Source organism: Octopus sinensis, linkage group LG12 (assembly GCF_006345805.1).
Source record: "Octopus sinensis linkage group LG12, ASM634580v1, whole genome shotgun sequence".
Lineage (NCBI taxonomy): Eukaryota > Metazoa > Mollusca > Cephalopoda > Octopoda > Octopodidae > Octopus > Octopus sinensis.
Genome location: NC_043008.1, coordinates 2004331 through 2016830, shown reverse-complemented (window position 1 = coordinate 2016830; position 12500 = coordinate 2004331).

Sequence of the window (12500 nt, the reverse complement as noted above, 5' to 3'; positions counted from 1 at the left end):
TATATTATCAATTTAAAAATAAATAATAATTCTGTTGTGTCTCGGGAGAGTAATTTTCTTTTTGTGCTTTATAATGTAACACACTCACCGATAAAATTTCCACTTATTTCTAATTTTCTAATTTCCTAAAATGTTCGTTGCGTCTTGCAACCTTTTCAATAGTTTTGGCTCTGTCCGTTAAAATAACAAAAAAAAGAATGTGGAAATATTACCGGTCAGTGTGTTACATAATAAAGCACAAAAAGAAAATGACTCTCCCCAGACACAACAGAATATGCTTCAACACACGAACTCATATAAAGAATCTTGCAAACCAAATCCAAAATCCAAAAATAAATAATAAAAATATGATATAGAAGATATATGAAACTATACGATAACTTCGTTAATGTGATGCAGATGTTTTTGTTGAATCCACGGGTGTATACCCGAGCGCTTGGAACACTGTTATTTGAATGTAAAAAGGATAACGTCATACAAATTGCAGCATCGCCAGTTTAACCGCTCGGTCTTTTGTTGCGAATAGAGCTTCAATTATAGCTGCTTCCTCTTGCAAGGGGATGCAATAACACCTGAGCGTATTCATCAGCTTGTCATATACAATGACGTTATTTTAAATATGTATCATTGTGATCAAGTCATTTTCATATTATATTTAGTTCGGATTGTAGCATTGATATGATGTTGCTGTTGATACGATTATATTTCCGTAACTTGATCTTTTGTCTCTTTTCAGTAATTAATGATGGCAATTGACTCAGAAACCATAAAACAAAAACACGGCCGATGTTGATGGTGATGATGATGCTCTTTTATTCATTCTTCATACGATGCTAATGAGGAGGAGGACACTGGCAACGACGTTGATGGCAGTTGTTCAGGTAGAGTAGATGACGGTGGTCGTCCACTTCAAAAGTGGGATCATGTTCTTGATGGCAAAGTAAAAGATATTGAAAGATTGGAGCAAGTTTAAGCCGGCGGGGTGGCGTTGTGGCGAAAACAATGGTGATGCCGGTGTGAAATGTAGCAATTGACATTATGATGGTTATCATCTAAACCAATAAAAGAAATATTGATTATTATATTGATGACTCAGTAAGATGAGAGTCAGTCAGGATACTGACCTCTCACTGCAACAGTTAAGATAGATGCTGCTGCCGCTACAACTCCTACTCCAGCTCCTACTGATGCTGATGTCAATGATGATGGTGCTACTAGAATTTACGGTTTTATAGATGATAATTAGAAACAATATCTTGCGACTGACTTTCCACATTCAAATGCGTAGATTTTATTAGGTGCTTAGCTTTTTTGTTTTCAAAAGATACAGAAACACGCGCACACAAACTGATTTATATATATATATATGGGTGCCTGTGTGTGTGTGTGTGTGGTGTGTGTGTGTGTGTGTGTGTGTGTGGTGTGTGTGTGTGTGTGTGTGTGTGTGTGTGTGTATAACCTGCAAACCCTGCACCGGTATATATTTATATATATATATATATATATATATATATATATATATATTATATATATATATATATATATATATATATATATATATATATATGTATGTATGTATGTATGTATGTATATATATAGTATACCTATTTATCTATGTATTAGTATGGAAGATTTCATGTTAATATCTAATGAGTTCTTCTGGATGCAACAATTAAACTGGGAGTAGAGACCCCTTTTCTCTATGTATGTTACCCTATTCCTATGTATATTATAATTTTCAATTGCCTTTTCTCATTTACTTTTCTCGGTGAAGAGACTGCGGCCATGAGTGGGCACTTCATTCTAGAATTCTAGTTGAACGAGTCCACACCAGTACTTATTCCTTTTGTATAAGTTATTATTCATTTTTCTGCTGGTTATTTTCTTCGAACCATTACGTTACGGCTATGCAAACATACCAACACCATTTGTCAAGCGGTGGTGGTGGTGAGGGGGGGGGGGCAAGTAAGCAAAATGACAAACACACCAAACGACATATATTTATGTATATACGGCGGGCTTTGTTCAGTTTGCATCTACGAATTCCACTCAGAAGTATCAGATCGAACTCAACAAACTTGTATGCCACCGTGTAACTGATTCAGATGGCTGGCACCGGAACACTGTTAAGAGTTTCGTAGAGTAATTTTTTCTCCAATTAATATTGTTATCAAATGTATTTGAGGTCGTAACTGAAAAATACGATTAATAATTTACGCTTATCATCGTTAATGTAGCAAATCTCGAGCGAATATTTTGAAGGAGCCCTAGAAGTGAAAAGTACGTAAGAGTCAAACATTAGTGCAAGGCTATTCAAAAAGTAAATATTCATCACAGTTCGTTACCATGTAAATAGGAACAGCTGGGAACTAGATCCCTAGCGACAGCTCTATATCTTAGATATTAATATCTACTATATCCTTACCATACTACTTGTGATTATTTTAGGAAACTAATATTGATAATCTATTTTCTTGTGCAAGCAATGTATTGCAGTACCCTCATGAGTGCACATAATTTCTTTTTGTATCAAATATTTCCTCGCTAAACATCCTTGTGTCGCGTTATAAATATTCTCTTATGCCTGATAATGTGATTGTCCCTTATTATTATAATTGCTAGAATAATAGAATGTTATTTGAGTCGATTGTGATAGAAAGGTCAATTTATTGTGTTGTCTTTAACAATTGTTCTATGGTTTGTGTAAAAGAAACGAGGTGTCATTCATGGATACTTATAAATCTTGGTTTCTGATTTGTTGATACGAAATATTCTTACACTTCAACACATAAAAACATTTTTCCTTGTGAATAGAGTAAGAATATTTTGGCCAAAACATTTGTATCAATATAAATATGTGCTTTGAATCATTAGCTCACGTATGCTGGCATATTCGTCTCTTTAACAGGTACAAAATTATGCCCTGCAAATGTAATTTCAGGACATTCGGATAAAGAAATAAATATCTCGGTTAATTGTTTACTCTTATGCTTGAAAAATATTATATGGTAGAGTTTGCGAGATTTAGGTGACGTACTGGCTCTCTTGTAACATGTATCACAGTGTGAATATTAAAGCTTGCAGAGAGTTGCTTGTTTGGCATCACCTAATACACAGCCTCTCTTGTTAGAGGCAACACATTGCAAACATTAAAAAAAAAAAACATACGGCGTGTTAAGAATCTTAGCTCAAGATTTGTTTTTTGGAGTTTTAACCGATGTCAACACTCAGACTGCTTGGCGACATGGAGAGGGAAAACAACATTTGTAGTTATTAGATTTTAATTAAAAATACAATTTTATAGTCGACAATGATTAAACATCAGAGTAGCGGCCTACCACATGGCAGCTAATTAATTATTGAAACTATGAGTATGTCCAGAGAAATTAAGTAACCGTTTGTTGAATGAAACATTAACTAATTAAGCCGAAACGGAATTGAAAATTATACAAATACACAATTTGTTTCCAGTTCTTTTTACAAAAACAACGATAAGATAAGAAAACAGTATAACCTTTTTTATAAAATGCCTTCACGCTGAAATTTAAAAAAGAAGGAACATTATTCTATTAAATTTTTATATAGAGCACGCTGATTGTTTATTGGAAATCCGAAGTCAGAATTAAGTTATAAATATGAATATTCAGTATGCGGGCGATATGTTTTCCTTAAGCTAATTAAATTTTTCTTTTTTAATAATATAATATATAATTTCTGTTTTAAGTTTAAAATATTGACGCCGAAACTTCGTTTACTAATTTGTCATTAAAAGTATTTGGTGATTGATATCGCATACCTGACCAGTGTAAATATTTAGCAATTTATTAGCCGGTTGTTTTTTTCTTTTATTCTTTTTGCTATTTACGATAGCGTTCCACAAAGTCACTTTCACTAAATTAACTATTGATTACACAGATTTGAAGAGTATATATTTCCCTGTTGTTTTCTCTCTCTCTGTCCGTTTCATTCACGTCAGTTGCACACTTGAACCACAAGTACGTGCATGTACACGCTCAACACGTTTACACATGCACTCTCCCCCTCTCTCTCTCTCTCTCTCTCGCACACAAACTCAGACACGCATTAGTCGATGGAACGTCATTCATGTTATCAAATGAAACAGGAAGTTTTGAATAAGAGCTGTAGTGTTTATTAGCATTGGGTTAGTGCTTATAAGGTTTACCCTAGTGAGTTCAGAAGATCGGGAATTACTATACGCCTGATTAGTCTGAAAATATTCGAGGAAAAAAGAGATGTATTGAAATAGGAAGTGGTCAATATGCCGTCACTTTCAGGAGGGGTTCGAATATTATTGTTCCTGAAATTTAGAGACTTGTAATAATTTCTAGAACTACATTCAAATATGATGCTAATATCGAGAATATATTTACTGAGTGTGAGTTAAAAGGCAGAAATTTGGGGAAATCCCTTATAACATAATAACATAATTTTTATGTCCATAAGCTTTCGAAGGAACCAACAAACCGAAAACAAATGTACATTTCATGTATAGGTTCTCGGCTCCGTAGAAAATAACTACGTAATTAAATAAATGAAATGGAAAATAAAATATCATTAGAAGTGCGCAATATAAGATTAAAAATAGAATTTACACCAAAACATGACTACAGTAAAATGTTCTTGATTCACAACTTTCGTTTAAGTTATGAGTATAGGATTTGGTTAAACTTAGATATTTAAAGAATTATTCTAGGACGATAATACGACATTCTAAATGAAATTTAGAAAATAAGGTTAAGTAACAATAAACTATTTGTGAAATGATTACATTCCATAAGAAAATATTAATAATTGAATTAAAATATCTCAAATACGCTCATCGCAGTATTTTGTTATTAGTTTAAATTTGGCGGCAAAGAAAATAGGAATCATTTACTTGTTTCATGAGATCAAATATGTTAATATGATTAACACATCCACACGTTATGTATAGAGATACATACATACATATACGCACACACACACACACACAGATATATATATATATATATATATATATATATGTATATATATATTGCATATGTGTGTGGGGGCGCGGGTGTTTAGTTATTTATTTGTTTGTGCGAGTGTGTGTATGAGAGTGAGAGTGTGTCTGTGAATACAAATATATGCATATATATATATATATATATATATATGTATATGTATAATAATGTATGAAATAAACACGGAGAGAAAACAACCATGTGGCTTTCTTACATGCTAAAAATGACAGTCAAATCCCCCAAACCAGGAAGAGAATTCTGACATTAAAGCACGTTGTTAAAAATTTCTGTTAATCTCATACTCAAGCGTTTTGCCATTAATGACCAATTAAATTAACTTTTATTTAATACTTTTTCCCTGTATGTAAATATATATATATAGTGAGAGAGAGAGAGAGAGAGAGAGAGGGGAGAGAGAGACATTGTTATTATGATTATTGCCTTAAACAACTTTTCAACGTCAGTGAAGGGAATCTGAAAGTAATGGACAAGGTATTTGTAAGATGCCTACAGGTCGTCAAATTGTAAGGGGCCTAATTAACTTTCTAGATAATATTAATGCGGAACGTTTACTAAATGTCTTGAGGGCCTCCTTTCGTTTGTCTACTCATCTGCTGATATAAATATATACATGTACACACAAACACACAAATATATATATATATATATATATATAATATATATATATTTTGACATATATATGAACAATTACGTGCTTTGACAGGAGCATTGGAACGTTTACCTCTCATTTCTATTAATGCCTATATATATATATATATATATATATATATATATATATATAAGCTGGGTGTGGGAATAGCAGTGAAGTAAATCTAAGATATTTCAATGTAAGAATTATATAACGGAAATATAACCGACTTCGATTATGAATCCCGTCTTATCAAATATTGGTAAAAATTTATAAAAAATTGCAGTAAAAATTGCTAATCTCCCTAGGGTGCTCTGAAATAGCAACTTTCTGCAGAGGGCACAGGTATTTCGAATGGTTACGGCAGCTGGAAAATTTTGATTTAAAGCGAAGAGGAACAGATATCCTGTGGTCGATTTGCTCGAACAAATGCGATGCTCCAGCAGAGTCACTGTCAAATTACTTAAAAAAATATAAGAATATATATATATATATATATATATATACACGTATCTAGATGGATAGATAGATATTCATTTATTCTGTTACTCTTGCTTGTTTGAGTCAGTTGACTGTCACCATGGTGGAACACCGTCTCCAGTGGCGTACGTCGTCCCCAGGTCTTATACTTTGTAACCTAGTACATATTATATCGGACTCTTATACCGAACCGCTAAGTTACGGATACGGCAATACACCAGCGTCGGTTATCAAGCAACATTGGGAGGGCCAAACACAGAAACACACACATATACTTATATATATATATAAATATATCTATACCTCTCTCTCTCTCTCTCTCTCTCTCTCTCTCTCTATATATATATATATATATATATATATATATATATATATATGGACGCCCGATTTCTTTGAGTTTCCGTCACTCACAAGGATTTGGTCTACCTGAAGATATAGTAGAAGACACTTGCCCAAGTTGCCAGGTAGTGGGACTAAACCCGGAACCATGGAGTTGTTTAGCAAGCTACTTACCACATAGCAAGCTATTCCTACACCTAGATAGATAGATATTGACAAAATTTCGAACGCCCTGTTTACAAACTTCTGCTGCTTATTTAGTAAGGACGACAACGAAAATAACAAGTTTAGATCAACGATTCAAGTGTTTAATAATTTTAACCCGTTTATACGTCATATCTAAATTAACTTCCTATTATGTTGTTTAAATCGCAAAACACATTTACTTTTGTCAATCAGGGGTTGATATTCGTAATCTGTTTCAGATTTATACGCATTGTTTCATTAATTCCTTAACAGCTGGTTGCCGTTTCCTATGACTAACTGAACGGTCATTATTTTTTTGCTTTTAATATGACAAATAGAATAATGCGATTCAACAGAATTCACGACTCCTTGGCACTATGAGGTTTTTAATTTATGAACTTCATGTTTGATGTCCTGCACCTTAAACCTTATTCCTGTTCAAGCGGTTTAGCTATTGTGAGTTCGCTCTTCTGTTCTTCTTTGAAAGTTCCCCAATGGAACATGCATGTTGTGGCATAGCTGTGTTTGATGAATATCTTTTTGAGTCTGATGAGTTCTGCTAGAAAGCCATGGAAATGGCTGTTGAAGCAAATTAACTTCTTGAAGTAATTCATCGAAGCAGAAATGTAATCAGTGACTGAAATTTGTTTTAATAATGTTGTTCGCTTTGTTATTTTATTTATAATTTTTTTCCGATAAATTATTATAAAACAACAAATACTTAAGGAATAAATGAAATAAAATCATATTTCAAGCAAAATACAAAAAAGAATTTGATTATAATAATCAACATCTGCATCATTATGATGCTGGTTTTTAATGTTCTCTATAATAATTGTCATTAACATTATTATTATTAGTTTTATTATTATTATTATTATTATTATTATTATTATTATTATTATTATTATTATTATTATTATTATTATGATTATTATTATTATATTATTATATTATTATTATTATTATTATTAATATTATTATTATTATATTATTATTATTATTATTATTATTATTATTATTATTATTATTATATTATTATTATATTATTATTATATTTCTTATTGTTATTTTTCATAATTATAGTTTTTGATGTTGTTGTTGATATTTTTGTAGCTCTTGTTAATATTATTACTATTATTGTTATTCTTGTTATCATCATCAGCACTAAAAATACCAGTAATAATAATATAAATAAAAACTGGAAGAATGATGATGATGATGTGGATGATGATAAGCTGGTCTTAAAAATATTAGCAATTTTTTTTTCGATTTACCGCAATTTTTTTATTATTCATTTGTATCATTATCCTTATTAGCTTTATCATAAAAACACCGATGATGCTGATGGTATCAATGCTACTGACAGAATCGAGAAAAGTGAGAAAATGTAATTATCCCGTAATTTTGATTAAAAGTACTACAAGAAAACTAGCAAATCAACAACCGAGATATAATATTATGTTAGTAGTAACTTATCATGGCGTTTCTGACGCTGGGGAATATTAACATGTACTTTTACATGTTAAGAGGCTTCTGTTGGTGTGACATTTATTCTTCCTCCCTTTTAGAGAAGTGAGTTGTGTAGTATCAGACCATGTTGTTGGATGTCGTTGTGATTCCTCGTCCATTTACAACTAAACGTTTGCTTACATTTGATAAAGAATAAATTTTGGTTCTTGGTCGTAGGTTAGAATGTTTATCATTCGGAAAGTGTCTTGTAATAAAACTGATTTCCAAATATAAGACTTAGATATATATATATATCGTAAGATGATACAGTAAATACAGACTTACATACATATTTATTTGTTTCGATGTATGTAATTTACAAGAAAGTAAATACTCAACGCGGGACACCGGGGAAAAAGCAGAAAAAAGATTGGTTATTTACGCTTTTAAGAGGGAAAGATAGTTGACAGCAGGTGACTCCGTAAATCAAATCCTATGACATTCATACATAGAGAGAGAGAGAGAGAATGACCTACCATTAGGCCAAACAGCCCATGACAACGAACACCGTCAATGTTAATGTTAAATCATTACGCTTGGAATAGGAGAACATTGCATATACATACATATGTACATACGTATATTTTCATTCTTATGATTGTTTCAGTCACGTGACTGCGACCATGCTGGAGTACCACCGTCGTGGAATAAATCGAACCCAGGAATTATTCTTTGCAAGCCTACTACTTCTTCTATCGGTGTCTTTTGCCGAACCCCTGTATTACGGTTACGTAAACAAACCAACATCGGCTACCTAGCGATGGTGGGGCGGCTAAACACAGACACAGAAATACATACACACACACACACACACATATATATATATTCATGCGTCTGTGTTTGTCCGCATGCGATGGGCTATTTTCAGTTTCTGTTTACCAAGAGCACTCACAAGGATTGGGTCGAGTCGAGGCTATAGTATAAGACACTAGCCCAAGGTGTCAAGCTTCTTACCACACAATCACCCCTGCGCCTATAACATATATATATATATATATATATATATATATATATATATATATATATATATACTCATAGATAGATAGATAGATAGATAGATAGATAGATAGATAGATAGATAGATAGATAGAGAGATAGATAGATAAATAGATAGATAGATAGATAGATGGATAGAAGGATAGATAGATAGATAGATAGATAGATAGATAGATAGATAGATAGATAGATAGATAGATAGATAGATAGAAGATAGATAGATAGATAGATGGAGGGATATATGGAAATATGTTTTTATAAGTCAGTAACGCTCTATACTGCATCAGCGTTGCTTCTTACATTATTTTGTTATGGTTGTTCCTACAAACATTGTATAGAAATTATTGCCACCACTACTTTTTGCTACAAAACATTGTCCTTGTTCTTTGCCTTGTATTTGTTTTCAAATAAAATGTCCAAAAACAGATCAGATAAAAATTCAAAAACAGAAAGACGGAAAACAAAGAAATCAAAAGAAAACCACAGCATAAAGGACGGAAGAAGAAAGAAAACACTTCAATAAAAAAAATAATAAAAAAGATTGAAGGAAGAAAAAAACCGTTACAGTTAAAAAACAAAAGAACACAGCAAGCAAAAAGTATTGTACCCACTCGGTAATCCAGGCCTATTTGGTAATCCAACTTGAACCCGGAACGCCACAACTTGGAGCACAGCTCCCACAAAAATTGATAAAAGAGATTGTATCTTCGGTGAATTCTCAGAATTTTTCAAAAAGCTATTCGTTAAAAGTGAAAAACTTTTCGGAAGCGAGATACGGTCCAAAAACAACAAATGAATGTTATCCTTAATACAAAAATAAAAAATCTTTATCCATCAATGTGGTGTTGAACACCTGTCCTCATCGCGCAACACACACTCCATAACATACACACACACGCTATCAAACACACATTCACACACGTACATACACGTACACACGCCTATATAGAAACAGTGATAGGTATATATACATACATACATGTATGTGCTTCGTGTGCAAGTTGTGTATTGATATTATGAATGTCTTCATATCTTTAATAATTAATTCGATAGAAGAAAAGATAGTTGGGAAACGGTAGCATTCTCTTCTGACGCACTGAGATATTTACATTTATGTAAGATTCTAATCTCAAATTGGTAACTACGTTGGAGATGTGCAACATCTCATAAAATAACATAACATGGTTTTAAGAGACTGAATTTGTATGATATGTGCAGCAACGTAAAATATATTTGCCTCCAAGAGTTTAAGCTGAGATTAATATTAAAAGGAAGACTTGTACGTCAAACCGAACAAGGAATGTCTTCTCCACTGTATTAAACGTCCTATCGCCCAAGACAACAGAACTTTGAAGTTTACGTAATGTATTTAATATTGCCGTGAATGAATTCACTAAAAAAAATATTGCAAAACCTTTCTGTTTTGTTCTCTCAGTGTAAATATACGTCGACTAATCCTTGGATTTGGATTTACAGAAGCATAATTTTGGTTGAAGCAACTGTCGCGTTTGCTACGACGAGTAGTATTTGGATGTGACAGATATTGGAGATACGAGAAAGATTTCATACTCATTTCGCTATTAGAATGCTTAAACCCTTTTTGTTTGTTTTTTGAGATACAACAGTATTAGTATTTAGTGATGTAATCATATTTGTTTCCATAGGTTTCCTCCTACATAATTTCAATGAGCTCAACCAAAATGCCTTTCACTTTTGGAGAAGAGGTTCTGGATTATAATGAACTGTCATATTTATAGCAATTACTATTTCGTTTCATACGTTATTCATACTTTTACGCTTAATAGATATTTTGTATCAAAATATTGTGTCAGTCAATTCTTATGTTACTGGAGACAGCTTATGTTGTATACATCCTTACGTAGTTTATGAATAGATATTCATGTCGTTATATAGATATTTCAAAACTGGACTTGTTTAATAATTCGGCAAGATTTATTCTCATTTCTCCCAAAGAAAATAATTACACACACAAGACTAATACTCACATATATACATACACACATACATACATACATACATGCATACATACATACATACATACATACATACATACATACATACATACATACATAATACATAAATAGAAACAGACAGACAGACAGGCACCCACGTATATTTATATATTATCTATTATTATTATTGATTGAGAGAGCCGTACACGTAATTAACGTAACACTGGGGAACGAAAATATGAAACCGAATGTATTCTACATTACAAAATGTTTGATAAAGGGAACACCAAGTACACGTATCACAATAATATATGTGTGACCCGGTGATCTGATGTCGAGGTAAACAATATTTGAACTTGCAGGTGGGGCCCAGTTAGAATTTTCTCCCGGACGAATATCCCATTCCGTTCAAAAGGTCACAGAATAAAGGCTCTTTTACGATGATTGAGGAAACACCTATGATTCCAAAGGGGAATTATTCAAATCCCCCAAAATCCATTTCAACACATTGCTACGATACTCCCTCACTACTCCTACTAGCGATCAGTGATATCCATATTGACAGCCACAAAGGAACATGCCCGATCGAAGAACTGACAAGCAGATCTGTGACAGTAAAGTATTTGCTGTAGCGCAACTTTTACACTGTGACAAGGTGCTAACAGTGCGACTCAGTGATGATTACCAACCTTATTTTGCATCGGGTCATATTATGTATGTACGTATGTATGAATGTATTATATATGTATGTATGTATGTATACGTGCGGATTTGTACGATTTGTTTCATGTGTGTATTCTCATGCATGTAGATGCATGTCTAGATAAACTTCTGGAAAGTTTTACAATTTTTTACTGCTTCAGTGATAGCTTGGTTCTGTAGTCGTCGAATCAGCTTTCCCCTTTCTGGTTTTGGGAAGCCTCATTTCTCGTGTATGCACGAATGTATATATGTTTTATATATGTATTACATATGCATGTATGCATGTACGTATATACGTTTGTATGTATGTATATGTAATAATCACAAACAATCAAGTCGAACAGGTATTCAGAGTTGCGTGAAGGAAAAAACTCAGAATAATGAAGCGACAAGATATAAAAAATTTACAAATATTCATATCAAATATGATTCCTTCTTCAGTTGCACATGGGATATTATTATGATTCCGCCCTCTGCGCATTATCATTCGGTCCGGCAATGTCATGAGCGGATAAATATAAACGCTGACAGGGAATGAATTCACAGACAGTAGCAGTGATTCAGGAGAGTAACAACTTTCAGAAATATGATAGAATTTCTGTAAAATTTAATCATTATTATCATCATTTTCTATTGTATTCTTAATAATATCCTCCA